Source organism: Leptosomus discolor, chromosome 7 (genome assembly GCF_034619465.1).
Source record: "Leptosomus discolor isolate bLepDis1 chromosome 7, bLepDis1.hap2, whole genome shotgun sequence".
Taxonomy (NCBI): Eukaryota; Metazoa; Chordata; class Aves; order Leptosomiformes; family Leptosomidae; genus Leptosomus; species Leptosomus discolor.
Genome location: NC_141397.1, coordinates 38,031,443 through 38,047,724, shown reverse-complemented (window position 1 = coordinate 38,047,724; position 16,282 = coordinate 38,031,443).

Here is a 16,282-nt window from a genome sequence, read left to right as displayed (position 1 = left end):
CCTTTTGGGATGATGCTATTTTGCAGCGGGAGTGAAGTGGTTTTGCTTTGCTTGTTTGTAAATTGTGCTGGTAATCAGGAGCCTATTTCCTGAAATTTTCTTGGAGATGTCACTTGGCTCCCTGGGAAACCCCAGGGTGTTACTTTCATAAAACTTGAAGTATTATAACTTCAAACATAAACATCAGATACATTTCAACTAGCTTCCCAGCTGAAGCTTTTCCAAGAGACTTTATAGTGTCTTCTTCAAAAGACCTGCATGTGAAAACAGCTAACAGAGACGCTTTCATACAAAAAGCCTGACATACAATGGTTTCTGTATATAAAATGAAAGGTGTAACACTTCCTTCTGTTCCTACCAAGTGCTTTTCCGGCAAGAACCAACCTCCTGCCATCAAGAGCTGGGCTCAGCTTGTAGGTATCTTTGCTGAACCACCCAGGTGCCTGTGCAGGACTGAGCTGAAATAGGGTTTGGGGGAGGTTTGCTGAGCAACCTGCCCTGATGTCTGGGCCTGCAGGGAGGTCCAGGGGTGCAGGTAGGTCATCACTCCAAGCTGCCTTATGCTGCTGAGCTGGGAAGCCCTGCTGTAAGATACCTACTGGATTTCTTTTTTTGGCTGCTGGTTCTTCTTGTACTCTTTTAGAATCCCCTAAATTCTGCAAATTCTTGTTGCTTCAGATCCTCTGTCCTCCCCCTTGACTGCCCCTGACATCAGGACAAGACAAGGACCAGCCCAGTGAGTCCTTTATGGAAGAAAGATGTGGAGTAAAAATGCTTTCTTTACCTTAATAAATAAATAAATAAAAGGAGGTTTATAATTTCTCCAGAATGGAATGCACCTGTCAGCCTCTTTTCTCAGGCCTCGGCTCTGTGGAGTACTTCAGTGCAGTTCTAACTTGAATTGAACGAGTTCTCCTCCTGCCTGGCTTTGGTTGGATGACTCATGGGTTCCTAAGTTGGTCACATCCTTCAGGGACTTGCCAAATTGAATGGAGCCTTTCCTTCCCTCCAGATCCAGGATGAAGAATCAGTGCTAGTGTCAAACAGACAGCTGATTCTTCAGCATCTCGCCAGCCTGCTTTCCAAACCTGCCTCCTGCCCAAGCTCATGTCAAAATGTTCTGCTTTGAAAGTTGCACTACAGTTTTGTTTGACAAGTGGAAGTGCAGAGGCATGTTAGATACTTCATAATGTTTCACATGGGAAACAATTTAAGCTCTTTTTAGTTTAAAAAAGTCTTTTCTCAATGTCTTGTTAACCTCTTGCTGCCCAACTGGAGGAAATATTCCTGCACACCTAAGTTTGCCCAAATCTTTATTTCCAGTCTTAGAATGGTACTGGAGGCACTGTTAAGAGAGCATTGACTTTGAGTCAAGTTAAAGAGACACTTTCCATCATGTATTAAAGCTGATGGACTTCACCAGCAGTAGCACCCCACCCACGATGACCCTGAGTGGGTTGCAGTGCCAGGAGAAGCCTGCTTTGCCTTCTGCGCCATCAGCACCGAAGGAATATCCAATGGACTTATAGGACCAAAAGGAAGTTTTCACTAGACTGTAAATTCAATTCTACCCACTCAGTGTTGCTTCCCTTTGATGCTTTAAAGTTTCCCAGGGAAATTTTAGCTGATCTCATCATTTCACTTTAGGTCTTGAGCATCTTCTCGGAAGCCCAGTGAGCTCTTTGTCCTGTCCCTTGCAGGCACTTGGTTACTCCTCTTGTTCCTTCTGGGCTTGTATTGATTAAGGTGTCTGCTCAAGCCTGCACATGAAATGCAGTACACAGCCCGAATTTCTCCTGTTGCTTCAGCCCAGGGAAATCATGCAAATGCATCCTGCTTATGCCACCTTTCACCAAAGGACAGCACTGAAGTTTAGTTGTATCTTGGGGAGAGATTTTGAGAGGTATGTGCTCTGGTCGTGCTTTTAGATCCTAAAGACAAGTGGGAGCTGTTGTTTTTTTCATCCTACCATACAAGTAGGGCAGAGCACAAGGGGCCCTGGGGCATGGGCAGCAGGGCAAATGCTGCTGTTGTATTTTCCCATCCTGTTCCCTCTTTAATAACAGCTGACTGCCCTGTTCCTTTACCCCACAAGTCCTATCTGATGTCAGGAAAGCCTTCTAGCTAACGTAGTTTTCAAATTAAAAAAAAATTACTTGTTATCCATCCAATTTCTGTGAGAGGAAATTCTATTAAATCCCCAGAAGAAAGTGCATTATAGCTGTACTTTCAGAAGCAGACCCTTGAATAAACTTTTTAGTTATTTCACATAACTTCCATTATGACTGTCATTATGAAGCAGATGAACATTTTCTTGAACAATTAGATGCGGGTGTGTGGAATAAAGAGTGTATTTTGCCAGAGATCATTGAAACCTATCTGTTTGGGTGATTCATTTTCTTCCAACTAGGCTGCCCATAATAAGCTTTTCTTCTCTGGCTTTGTCTTGTTTCTCATTTCAGTCAACCACAATGCCCGAAGAATTGAAAGAATGTCTTTCCTCATGTCCTTGTGCTGTGACTGAGCCTGGCAAACAAAAAAATAATTTTTTTTTAAAAAAAGCAGAAAAAGAAGAGAAGGAGGAGGCAGAGCAGATTAAAAATAAAACAAGCACTGTTCCTTGTGGTGATGGTAACTTGGGGCATGAGGGCCTTGAGAAATGTCATGGAGTAAAGGATGGGAGATGGACTCTTTCTGCTCTTAATTGGAAGTGAGAACACATCCGGGTGCATAAGAGATAGCAGAATATCTCTTGTATCGGCCTGGCAGTCATATCAGGTGGAGCCACATGCAGGCCTGAGGATGCACAGAAGACCTCAACTTCTGCTTCCACCACTTCAGTAAAGTAACCTGTGTTAGTAAAGTGCTCCTGGTGACCTGGTGGAAAATTGGTTATCCAGGGTGCATGTGTGTTGCAAAGATTTACCACCTGGTATGCAAAGCTGAGCCCAAGGAAAGGAAATGGTATGTAAAAATCTTTACAAGTACAGGGTGTCCTCTGTGCATCTTAATGCCTTCTTTGCCTCAGTCTTTAATAGTAAGACCAGTTGTTCTCTGGGTACCCAGCCTCTTGAGCTGGAAGACAGGGACAGGGAGCAGGATGAAGCCCCCGTAATACAAGGGGATACGGTTAGCGACCTGCTACACCACTTAGACACACACAAGTCTATGGAGCCAGAAGGGATTCACCCAAGGGTACTGAGGGAACTGGCAGAAGTGCTCACCAAGCCACATTCCAGAGAGGTGATCATCCCCTTGTACTCGGCACTGGTGAGGCCGCATCTTGACTGCTGCGTGCAGTTTGGGGCCCCTCACTACAGGAAGGACATTGAGGTCCTGGAGCATGTTCAGAGAAGGGCAACAAAGCTGGTGAAGGGTCTGGAGAACAGGAGGCTGAGGGGAGACCTTATCGCTCTCTACAACTACCTGAAAGGAGGCTGTAGCGAGGTGGAGGTCAGTCTCTTCTCCCAAATAACAAGCGATAGGACGAGAGCGGATGGCCTCAAGTTGTGCAGGGAAGATTCAGATTGGACATTACAAGAAATTTCTTCACTGAAAGGGTTGTTAAGCACTGGCACAGGCTGCCCAGGGAAGTGGTGGAGTCACCATCCCTGGAGGTGTTTAAAAGACGTGGTGCTCAGTGACATGGTTTAGCGGTGGACTTGTCAGTGCTGGGTTAATTGTTGGACTCAATGATCTTAAAGGCCTTTTCCAGCCTAAATGATTCCGTGATTTTATGTTTCCCACGTCACTACACCATGGTCTAGGATTGCTGACAGAGGTGCAACAAGCTCAGCTTAATGCTTTGCTCAGATCAGTTCTTCCTGACAGTTTTTCTTTGGAGCTGATCAAGATGTTACTGTGATTCACAACCAGGATCTGCTGTTGACATGTCCAGCAGCAAGGAGCCCCATCAGGCTCCAGTGTCTGTCCTGGCGAAGGCACCTCCTCCTCAACATGGCTCCCTCTCCCTAAGGGCAACAGCTTTATCCTGCATGTAAAAGTGCACCTTACTTCTCCTGTACCGCACAGATGGTTTTAGCGACTCTGATTTCAAGACGGTCAGCCTGGATTTCTTTGTTTTGATGATTGTCTTAAAGCATGCTGTGAAATCACGACTGCACCTCACACTCACAGGAGTGGGTGTTGTGATTCTCCTGCTTGGAGAGCTCATAAAGCAGTATTTTTTCCTGCACAAGGTACATAAATATACCTGGGTAATGAGAGATGACTGATAATACAGGTAGATTTCTTGAGGATGCTGTCACTTAACAAACAAGTAGGTTTGTAGTGGGCTAAAGCCATATTTCCATTGTTCATCCAAAATTAAATACCAGCCTGCTAGGTGATCCCTTACTGTTTTGCCTCTTGTTGCAGGCAAGACAACAGCAGTACAGCTGAAATCCATGTCTAGTGGCTAGGACTGTAAGTGCTCATTTCCTGGGGTGGTTAACACCCAAGGCCCTGTGCAGCAGCCTGATATTTAGTTGGTACTGCTGCAAATGATGTGGAAATCTCCTGGCCACCTCTAAGAATGCTTTGTATATCAGTTTGCAATTTAAGAAATTGCTGGAGAGTCTAAGAAAATAAAGAGCTTTCTTTGTTTTTTTTAAAACAGCAGAAGCAGCTGACTTGGGGTCTGCCCTGGGCTTCTTGTGGATATATATTAGCAGGGATTGAATTGAATGGAAGGTACTGGAGAATGTGAGGCAAGGGAAAATGTTTTCATAAGAAAAAGAAAAGGTAAAACTTAGGGGAGAAAGCAGAGAATGTGAGACCTTGAACTGAGCCTCTTCGGGGAGGGGGGAATAAAAAAGGAAAAAAGTGCCCACTTGAATAATGGACTAACTAGCGACCTTGAACATATATGGTGTGCATAATGAGAGTGAAACAAAGGAACCTCTGAATATGAGGCATTCTTAGACTGGAGAATAATAATCACAAGTGGCAAATTAAAAAAAAAAAAAGGAAGACATATAATGTAACAGGAGTAATGGGGACCTGAACCAACTTGAGATGAGAGAAATGACTGAAGGGGTTTAGCAATAGGTTGGGCTCATGAATGGCCTAGTTACTGCTTGCAGCATAACCAAGATTTTCGTTCTGCTCCAGGAGGATTTTGTTGATATTTTATTATCTTTGCCTATGTGTAAACTCCACTTCTTGCACAGACCCCTGGCCAAATTTGGGAGGGGGGAGTTTCTCAGCTCAGTTCTGCTACACAGCCCTACACAGTCCTCCCTCTGCCCTCCTTGTAATGCAGCCCAGCTCCAGCAGAATAGCTGGCAGGGGATGGTGGCACCCATTGATGCTGTAGGGTGGCATCAGTTCACTCTAGTGAGGGATGTGGCTTGATGCTTATCACTGGGCTCAATGGCTCTGGCAAGGTCAGTGGACATATGAAAGTGATAATGCTCCCAATTTGTTACCAGCATTCTCCATAGGTGGTGGGAACTAATGCACATCACCGTGAAATAACAAGAGCTCTCGTACTGATTCCCAGTCTATTACAGCATCTCAGATGAGTGGTGGCAATTCCTTAAGCCAGCTTGACCACTTGTGGATAGTTTGTTTCTTTCTGTCTTTGCTTGTGGATTGTCTATTTATTGCTTTCTTATTCTATTTTGAGTGCAAGTTTATCACTGTGCTCACCTGAAGCCAAAGTCCCTGCCCATGTTGTAGCTTCCCAGGCTCTTTTTCATTGGCTATGAGTGTTGCAGGATATTTAACCCCAACAGTGAGATATCTTGCACTTTTCCTGACCAAATCCTGTATGCTATAGCCCCTTTGTAACTGTTACTCACAGCTGCTTCTGATTTGACTTGAATACCTCCAGGAGAATTGTCGTAAATGCCTTCTCCAGATCATCAACGAAGATGTGAGCCTCACTTCTGAAGTGCTCCTTTGCATGTAACCCTAGTTTGGTTTCTTCTCAATAATCAGAGTTACTTCTTTATGTTGGTGGTTTTGGCCAGCTTGAGATCCACATTGCAAGATTTCCTCCCCGATCTCCCCTCAGTTTGTTGTTTGTCAGAGGCTGTGAGGGCTGTTTTACTTTAGCTTTCCTCTTCATCCCTTCTGTCCCCAGAGCTTGTGAGTTTGTCCTCCAGGACAATGCTGCTCCCTATGCCGTGGATGCATGCAGTCCCTACCTGACATCCCCATGAGCAGGCTGGCCCCACCACCTCCCAGATCTCTCATCTTCCCAAATGGTACCAGCTGAGAATAGGTTTTTCTGTTCACATCAGAGGTGGAATTTGTGTGCGTCTCTGGGCTATGGAGGTAGATGGCACTGCTTGTGTGCACGCGGTTTGCCACATGGGCAGATCTTCGCTGCATCTATGCCTATACCTTGGTTCTGCAAACTGGCACTAGAAGATTGCATATGAGGGAGTTTGTGGAGCCAGTTATCTCTTCCTCTTCCAACCCTGGCTGAAGCCTCTAACCACTGGTGTAGAAAACTCTGACACACGGATGTGGCTTTAGCCAAGCTTTGCAAAGCCAATGAGGCTGGATTTTTTTGGTGGGTTTCCTTCCTATGAGGATGCCACTTGGCTGCTGGATCCTTCTGATGGAGGACCCATTCCTTCACACAGCCCAGCAGGCCCTGCTATGTTCCCCTCTGCCTGGCTTCTACTGCTTTGTGTGGATCTTTGTGTTGTCCTCATTCTTCACACCACAAAAGATTAAAGATAATACTAATACTAATAATATAAAACGCCCTTCTGAGAATGGCCTGCCAGCTGGTATTATGCCATATAAAGACTCTGTGAAATAGCTTGGGTAATTTACACTCATTAGGAGGAGAATGCAGTAGATTAAAGGTAGCAAGGGTGAATAGCTTCCCATTTTTGTCAAACTTGCCTAACCTTTTATTCACCTGCTGAAGCCATTATTTTATAATAATAAAAAAGAGGAGAAAGAGCCTTGCATGAACTTGGGGAGAAAGGGAGAGAGTGCAAGCTAGAAGCTATTTTCTCAAGAGAGAGAAATGCAGCATTATAGATTAAAGGTGAAAAGACAGCCCTCATTTAAATCAATCCACCTCTCCGAAGCATATTTATTCACAGATTAATTAGAGTTGCAAATGAAAATGATCTGGTTGGTGGGAACATTATTGAGGCCTTTAAAGTGCGGGAGTGAAGATTAAAAGGAAGCACACTTACCCTTTCCTTATGATCTGAAGTGGAGATCAAAAGAGTCGGTGTCAAATTAACAGCCCTGATGATTTCTCTCTTCTTCTAGTTCTCTGTTTATTATCTAAGGCTCATGTTGATACACGCAGTATGAAGACCTGCTTTCCTAAGCAGCTGGTGCATGAAGTGTGTACGTAGGGACCCTTTACACAATTTGGATCAGGTAGGAAGGTCTGCAGCTCTCTGACATAGGGACATGGGAACATGTGTCTGTAGGATGGAGGGAAACCTTAACACTTTGCCTGTCAGATGACATGGAAGGGAGAAAATTTTCATTTTATGTATTGAGGTGTTGTAGGGATTTGTTCAAGCTTCAGTAATATAGGGCAGATTAGTTTACCTAATCTATGGTTAAAACTTGATTAATTGAATGCCCAGCCTCTTGTGAGCCTGTGGGATGGATTTGGGTCTTGCTGTTGGAAAAGAAACATGATTTTGCTCAGCTTGAAGGGAGGGGAGGCAGATTCAATCATTGTGAGACTCCACCAGGAGCAATACAAACACAGCAAAACAAGGAGAGACTATTAAACCTTTCTTGAAGATGACAGCAGAGGTGAATTGGCACCAGGCAAGACTGTACCTTGTCATGAGGTCTAAACATATGCCTGTTGGTAGGGTTAAGAGAACTGTAAACGCTGGTGCAGGCTGGTTGGAAGCAAGAGAGAGGCGACAATGCAGACCTGCCAGGGAACATCCCAGCGAAGTCCATCACACCAAAGCTTCTTGCCTCTTGAATTGCAGGTGCTCACTGGGGGAAGATGGTAAATGTCTGCATTTGGAGGCAGAGGGAAAGATGTGCCATGCTTTGAAGATCTGGCACCACACTGGCTACGTAGGGGAGGGAGATGCATTACTGACAGTGATACTGTAATGGGAAAAGGTTGCTGGTTTGAGAGATTGACCAGATTATGGCTAATTTAGCAGGGCAATTCTACCATCCTTCAGATGTAAGAAACCTATATAGTGAGTAGTGGTTGTAGATATCCTAGCTGTTCTTCATTTTCAAGGCAGTTTCCAGTCTCAGACTGGACTGGCATACTTGAGCTTGCTGGAAAGCATCAAGCTCCCTTACACTAAGCAAATAAGGAGAAGGAAAGATTAACAGCATCAGCCTCCAGGAAAAAAACTTCATCCTCATCTTGCCCTATGGAACATGTTATCATCTTCAAAAAAACTCCCAACAGGAGAGAAAGCAAGTTCACGCCCAGCCCTCTGCAACCCCAGGCTTGAGAATAACTCTGCTCAAAGAATCATCTCAAAAGGACCAGAAATAAATTCCCTTTGCTGAGATTTTTCAGAGCATGAAAGCTGTATTTAAATACACTAAGAGGAAGCATTTTGAAAAAATATGTTCATTATAATATCATCTTCAAAAAAAAACCCACCCTGGATTGTTCCATATTTAATTTTATAAAATGAAAAGAAAGATGCAAGAAGGGATGTATTGAAAACATTTTCCCTAAGCATGTCTCATCTTTTTTCTGAATTTTGAAGCTGGAAAAGAGACATCACCCGTAATCTTGTTTTTCTTACATGGTGGCCTTACCTGTGCAATGAATGCTGTATAAGCTGATCTCTCTCACCACAGACTAGCTCTGCTCTGGTATTTGGATTTGTCCCCATGTGTCTAGTGAGGATAATGGTAGCAGCAGTGTAGACAAGGCTCAAGGGGTTGTCCAACTGGATGGCTGCAAAATAACAGAAGTCACTCTCACTTTGCAAGCATGCCAAAATATTATAGATGCTGCATATGTAACATAAATGCACTTGCTGCAGTAGTTCATAATTTTTTTTCTGAGTCCTATTAGAAAGAAGAGATGAGAAAGGGAAAACCAGCTGAATACTCTGTTTGTGTGCTATCAGCATGGGCAACACAGAATGACCCTGAAGCACTTATAGGAAGGAGGAGAAGCAGCAGCTAGATATATTTACTGGCTCTTTCTGAAGCCAGACAAAAGCTTTCATTAAGAACAACAGTTTGGGCAGCTTCCTTGTGCTCATTGCCTGATAAAAGGGCTGACCATCACTCCAGAGGAGGCTATGCAGAGGTAGAGGCAGCCCAGCAGACTCAGCTGAGCTGTGGCAGAGAGTTGTCTCAGGATCTGGATCTGCTTTGAGGGAGTGCAAACAGTTGAGTCCATCCTGAGCTAGGAAGGCAGAAAGTCTTGGCTAGTGGTTTGGTACCGGCTGCAAGGGTTGGCAATCTTCTCCTATCAGTAGGTGCTGGTGAATCCAAATACATCCAGGTGATCTGGTCCATGGTCCTGTTTTTTATCAGGGGGAAATGATCTGTCTCGGTGCTACAGCAACAGGATGTGGCTGCTTTCCTGAAACCCATCCCTGAAAAGTATCAAATGACAACACAGTCCATCTCTCTCTGCTTGTACTGCTTAGGTCTATGTACAGAGGATGCCACGCCCTGAACTCCTGAAATGTAATATTTTTTTCTTAAGAAGTCCGAAATTGGAGACACGTGAGTTGGGTGCTAATGGCATGGCATGTTTGGGACCCGAGGGGCTGACTCCTCAGCAGGAGACCTGGCCACCCTGGGGCAGGCGAGCCATGAGTGATTCTCCCACCAGCACACGGCCTAGATAGCAGCTAACATAGGCTGAGGGATTGTTCCACCTATTTCTTCATTACCACACATCTCTGTTAATTTGCTAGGGTACTTCTAGGAGATTTGGCATGTTCCTGTGTATGCAGCTTTTCCTTGCAATTGATTTCTTCCACCATAGATAGCCTAATTCTTCCACCTTCTCTATAAGTAACAACACAGATTCACTGGTGGGGGGGTGGAGGCAGGATTTGCCCCAGCTTTTATTTAGCTTCTTGCTTCATTTTTTTTTGTTTTGTTTCTTTGTCAATCCCTGTCCTCTCCACTTTGCATGTCTCTCCACAGACATGCAGGCATGGCATGCTCTGCCTCCTGCTTGCCGTACCAAGCTACAAACACAAGTTGGGGGTGCTTAGGTATCAGGGGCTCAGCATGTTTTGGAAACTGTGCTCTGGCCATGCCAAAAGTTGGCTTGCCAAGTCCAAGAGAGGACTCGAGGCACCTGCTCCAGATGGTGTGGGCTCAGCCAGAACTCCTCCTCTCTGCTGCAAGGTGAATGAGCACCATAAGTGCTGTGACAAGCATTTTGTTGATTCCTTCTCAAACTCTTCTGTATGTCCTGAAAAATCCAGCCATGAAGAATTCCATGAAAGAGGTCAGATCTGGCTTGTGTAAGTGACTTGGGAATCTTTCTGCCATGGCTGAAATGGCAATTTCAGTTTAAAACATGCACTTTTCCTCTTGAACAGGAGTTTGTGTTTGAACGTGGATGCAAATGAGCAACCTAATCAGTTTTTTTTACTGCAAATATTTTGTTTCTGGTTTGAGAAAACAAAGCATCTGTGTGTGCTAAGCCACAGTTTGTGTTGAGTTTTCTGTTCTTATTTTGGTTTTGCCTTTGACCTGTCCATGTAGGACAAACAGTTTGCATCTAAATGATTTAAATGAGTCGGGAGACTTGTTCCCCTCCCAGCTCTGCTGACAGGTTCCAGGGTGTTTTCAGATGCTTTCCTGAATTGATAATTTCTAGGTCAAGGAGAGTGTTATCGTTTTTTGACCGTTTGTCTTCTGCTAATCGCTGTCAGCCTGGAGATTTATGCATTGATAGTGATAGCAGATGGGGTCACTTTTAAGAAGAATTCACACACCAAACAGTGAAAGGCCTGTTGAGCTCTATGGCATGGGAGCTTTTACCAGGTAGACTGCACAGGGACTCCACTGTGCTGAGAACATTTCTGTTTTTAATGGAAGTCCACAAGCTGAAGCCTTGCTATTTTTCTTGGAATAAATGCATTTACACACAATTTTTTTTTCATAGTTTTAATGGGAAATTGTCCCATTTGTTGCCCAACATCCATGGTTGCCCGTGTCTGCCTACATGCTTCAAACACACTTGGTGTATGTAGGTGGTCCTGCACTATGAATGGTGAATCTGGTTCAAGGGGTGTCCAGCTATACTCCAAATATTTCATCACTTCCTGCAATACAGACCTGTAGAACTGAATAGCAAAACATCTACTTGCATCCTGGTTTCTTTTTCCAGTGGAAGGAAAATCTGCAGTGAGAGAGCAAATCTAGAAAAGTCAAGAATGCCAGAACAAATCACTGCACCCAAGTGGCATCTCGTAGAAGAGCAGGAGGTGGTGGATCCCCTTGCAATCTTTACACTAGTATTCAGCTGTATGTAAAACTGCAGTTCCTAGAAAACCCATTGTGTTAATTTCTTTTGACCTTTTCAAGACCATATAAATCAAATCACATTTTTCTCTGTGGTGAATGTGATGATCCAAAGGATCATGACATACTTCCTAATTTTTGTAGTCTGCTTAAACAAAGAATTGGATCAGAGTTACAAAAATAAAGTAACCCAAATATGGGAAAGGATGCTTCTCATGCTGCTGTTGTGGTTTTTGTTTGTGAACTTTAAAGTAAGTTTATGTTAAGAAACATCCCTGCTTATTGTTAATGAAGAAATTGAGTGCAGACCTCTCCTCTTCTGTCCTTTGTACATACACAGATATTTGATATACGTATGTCTCCCTATATCCCCATCTGTTAACAGGGATTTCAAACTTGTGATTTGCAGTCCTTTTCTGAGTTTAGGTCTATTCTCTCCTAGTCACCTGTGTCTCCCTCATCTCATCTTTTACTTGAGCAAGCACATCCTTGGGACCCAGATCTCTTGTTAGTCTCCATTTCTTTCACTCACATAACATTGTACCATTTTCCTGTACAGATGTGGGAGCACAGCAGTATCTCTGCAAGTTCTTTCTTTAAAAGGGACCAAACAAATCAACTTTAACCAAAGAACTGTGTTTCAGGACAACTTCCAAATGATTTTCGGAGTGGGGAATTGTGACCTTGAGTCCTGCAGCAACCCAAAAATGTGTGATAGGGGACTATAAGGTTGTATTTTTCTATTTTCCTAATGAAAACTCCGTGCTATGGATCAGCTAATCTTGCTACACGCTAGGTTAGGGTTTTATCTCAGAGAGGATGTGATCCTACAGCTTTGCTCCGTGACTGGAGTGGCTTCTTTGGCATGAGTGGTGGAAACCTGGTACAGAGTATTGTCAGCTTCAACAGGTCAAAAGACATAGGAAAAAGGTTCTTACATAGTGCAAGCTCAGGCTCGCTCTTTGCCTTGTGGGTCACAGATGCTCATGATGAGTTCTCCCCTGCCCTCTTTTCTGTTTGCTGCTCTGGTAGCTGTGTCCTTGAAGGTCTGAGATGCACAAGCACATTTTGCTGACCTCTGGTTTTGGGCAAGTGCCTTGTTGTTGCAGGAGGTGGCATGTGTTGGGACAGCATATGTTGAAGGGGTTAAATTGGCTCAGCCACTATGTCATGCCAACCAGTAGTTTTATTGTCAGAACCCTGAAAGTTAAACTGGGTGAAACAAGAAACCAGCCTGTGGACCATGACTCTGCAGCCACCAGCTGCCATTGTTGTCTATGTGACATCTGGAAAGCATCCTATCCTGGTCTGGTGGGCCAGAGGGGTGGCAAAGGGCGGACATGAGATGTCCCAGCCAGAAAGTATATCCTGAAAAGAGGAGTTAGGATTCTCTTTGCCCACTTTGAGCCATGAGAAATGAGGTGAAACATCCAAGAACAAACATTTTGTGAATAGGTATTAAAAAAAAAGAAAAAAAAAATCCTCCAAGTACCCTTTGAAAGCTTCTGAGCACTGGGAGTGATGCAAAGCTCTGGTTAATGGACACTCCCTAAAGTTCCCCCCTCCATGTACCACAATTGATTGCAGTGAGATTACGATGCCATTAAAATTCACTCTGCCCATAAACTAATGCTGTGGAAAATGCTGACGTTTATAGCAGCTCCTACAAGAGACATATTTCAGTATGAAAGTGAGTCCTAATGCAAGAACTTTATTTAGGTAAAACAACATCCAGGGAGGGGGGGAGGAGGAGGAGAGGTGGTGGCGATTGCAGAGAATTTTATTTCTTTCAACTAATAGGTATACGGATGCTAAATTTAAAAGACATTTTTAATAAATCTATTGGCCTTTGACAAAATCAATCCAAACCCCATAAAGCAAGAAGTCACCCACTTGGTATTAATGAGGCTACATTTGCATTTATTTTTCCTTTACACTAGACAAACCATTAATTTCATGTTTATGCTTCCTTTGAAGTCTGAATGCTTGCAGATAGATGGCCACATCAAGTCTCCTGCTGCTACATTAATATTTTGCTATAAATGATAAATTTGACCATTTTCTACAACACCCCTTTTTTCTTTAAGAAAGCTGAGAAAATGCGAGCAATAAGTCTTAAGCCCCTGAAAGCTTAGCTGTTTTTTTAAATACTCTGTAGTCATTGATTATTAAAGCAGTCATAGCTTTAACTTTGGGTTGCATTTGATGGCACCCAGAATTTTGCCACTGTAAATTGAGAGATGTTCATTAACAAATCAGGATTGCTCTTTTGGGAGATCATCTTTCATTTGACTGATGCAAAAACTGGACACAGCCAAGTCACCTCTGCTTCACCCCATCTCTGGCCTCTGAAGGTCTCTTCTTACAACTTCTGGCTGTTTCCATGCAGGTGAACTACATCCTTGTGCCCTATCAGGACAGCAAAGGTATGTTTCGCCAGTTTTACAGTAATTCACTTATTTTGTTCTTTTTCTTTCAGGATGTTCTATCGCCTACATAGCTTTCTGGGAGTAACTGCTATCAGAAGCTCCCCAAAACACTGGGTCCTAGAAACAAAGGAAAAGACCCTTCTGAAAAACTTGCAGGAGCCTAGGGATATGGGTAAGAGGGAGACTTAACTCCTGCAAGGGATCTGGGAAAGTTTTGTAAGTTTTAGGAGTCTGGACCCTTCTTTCAAACCACAGTCCCAGATCCAGAGAAGGGCACAGGTTTGGTGATGCTCCATGTCCCCTTGCTTGATGTGTGTCTGAGAATGGGTTTTGTGAACTCAGTATTGGTGGATTAGGCCTCTCTTGGGTGGAGTAGGACAGCTGATAGCAAAGAGAGCCCTTGCAGCCAGTGCACGGGTTTGTGTGGCAGTAGTGAAATCCCAGGAAAGACCTAAGCTGGGGCTAGAGAAATGGTGACTCTCTGATGGAAGCATTTTCCTGTAGCACAGAATAAGGACTGGCTTTGAGGCTGATATTCACATCTCTCATACGTTGCTGGGCATGGTTAGCGGGGCTGTTGAGACACTGCAGAGGATGTACTTCTTTTTATACCACTTCAGTGGGACTGGGGAAGGGATGTCCAGCCGTCCTCTATCCAGCATGTTAGACCTTCTCCTGAGACACTCCTAGAAATTGGCCCAGACATTTCTCACAGACCCTGCACCTTAGAGAACATGTGGCATCCTGACTGTCTAGCCCTTCCACAAGTGCAACGCTTCTGCATGTGTGCTCTAGCAGGGATTTAGATACTAGCAGACACTCAGCTGCCAAAAGAGAGCTTTTGTGGTCTATGTTTCTTGATGTAGGTGCCTAAATTCTTCATTGATCACTCCTCAGGGGTTTTCAGGTCTAGCCTCTGCCTGTCACTCCTTGCTTCTGAAGAAAAACACAGACCTGGATCTTTCAGGGCAACTGCAGGGCGTTTTGAAAGAGATGATGATGTGTTTCGGTGCTTTTGTCTGACAGACAGAGCCCAGTGTTGCAGGAAGTCCTGCTGCCACACCGACGCTGCCTTTACCCATGGGGTGGGGTGCTAGGGTGTGAGAGGCAGATTAAGTGGGCTGAGAACTGCCTGAGACCCAGCTGTGACTGCAGTGAGCCCCAGTGCAAGCTACGTCTGCAGCAAGTTGGGTTTTGGATCCCTTCCAGAGTCGTCTGGCAGCATATACCTGATCTACAGTCCTTTTCAGCTCTACTGCTGTGTCCCATAGTGACCTGGGGATGCAAAAAATGGATGGGACGCAGGGATGGCCAATAATCTGCAATAAAACTATAGATTAAGGGCTTCTTCAGCGTCTGCCTCTTCCCCTTTCCACTAGATCTTTTATCTGTTATCTGACAGGACTCCCAGCAGCTTATGTGGTGGAGGATATGAGCTGCATTTTCCTCCTCTGCCCTAATTGGAACTGTCCTGTGCACACACTTCCTAAACCAGGAGCAGGGACCTGAGCATGAATTAGCAGATTAAATATAATATTTTTTTTTTTTTTAACAAAACATCCTTTATAGCTATGCTGGGGTTAGATTTCAAATAGCCCTTGTTTATTTTCTTTGCCAGATAGAGTTTATGGAGGAGGGAAGGGATGCTATATCAATAGGGGAGTGGCTATTGACACTTGGTGCTATGAAGTGCCTTTATGTGCTTTCAAATGGCAGGATTATACTCCGGATGGCTCAGTGCCTGAATTGTCTCATGCTCTATTAACAGCCTAGATATGGAGGCGTGAACTGATCTTAGGGGTCTGACATGAAGGAGGACTGAGTATTGAACATGCAAATTGTACCCACTCTGGCTTTTTCTTTTTTCCTTTTTTTTTTTTTCTTTTTTCCTTTTTTTTAAATTGAGGACATATTTCTACTTCTACAGATATTATGAAATTCAGCCTGCTGAGATTCACACCTGCTTTCCAACATACCGGGGAAGGATTTGTGCAGCACAACAGTCTGACACATCCCTTGCTAAGAGTTAGGCTGCTTAATTCATTCAGCTCCCAGTGTCTGGACTTGAAAGGTGCACATGTCCAGCCTTCATGCCAAAAAAGTCAAATGAGAAGCGTACTTAAAAAAGAAATGATGCCTTGATTCAGGTCAGTAAAGGATGTGATATTTCAGAAATAACAAGACTTTCACAAGAACAATGTTTAAGTTTCCCATCTCAGGGAGCAACACTGATAAACACAGTCTTAAGGCAGGTTTTGTGCCAATGAGTCCCAGTATTCAAGATTTGTGCCCAGCAGAAGCTCAATGTTTAGCCCTACTCCAGCTGACCCCTCTTTTGTGCCTGCCATACTGCCAGCTCCTCACATTCTGAAGACAGTGAATGTCTTCTGGCTGTATCTATGAGTTTTTTCCTTCCCCAATAA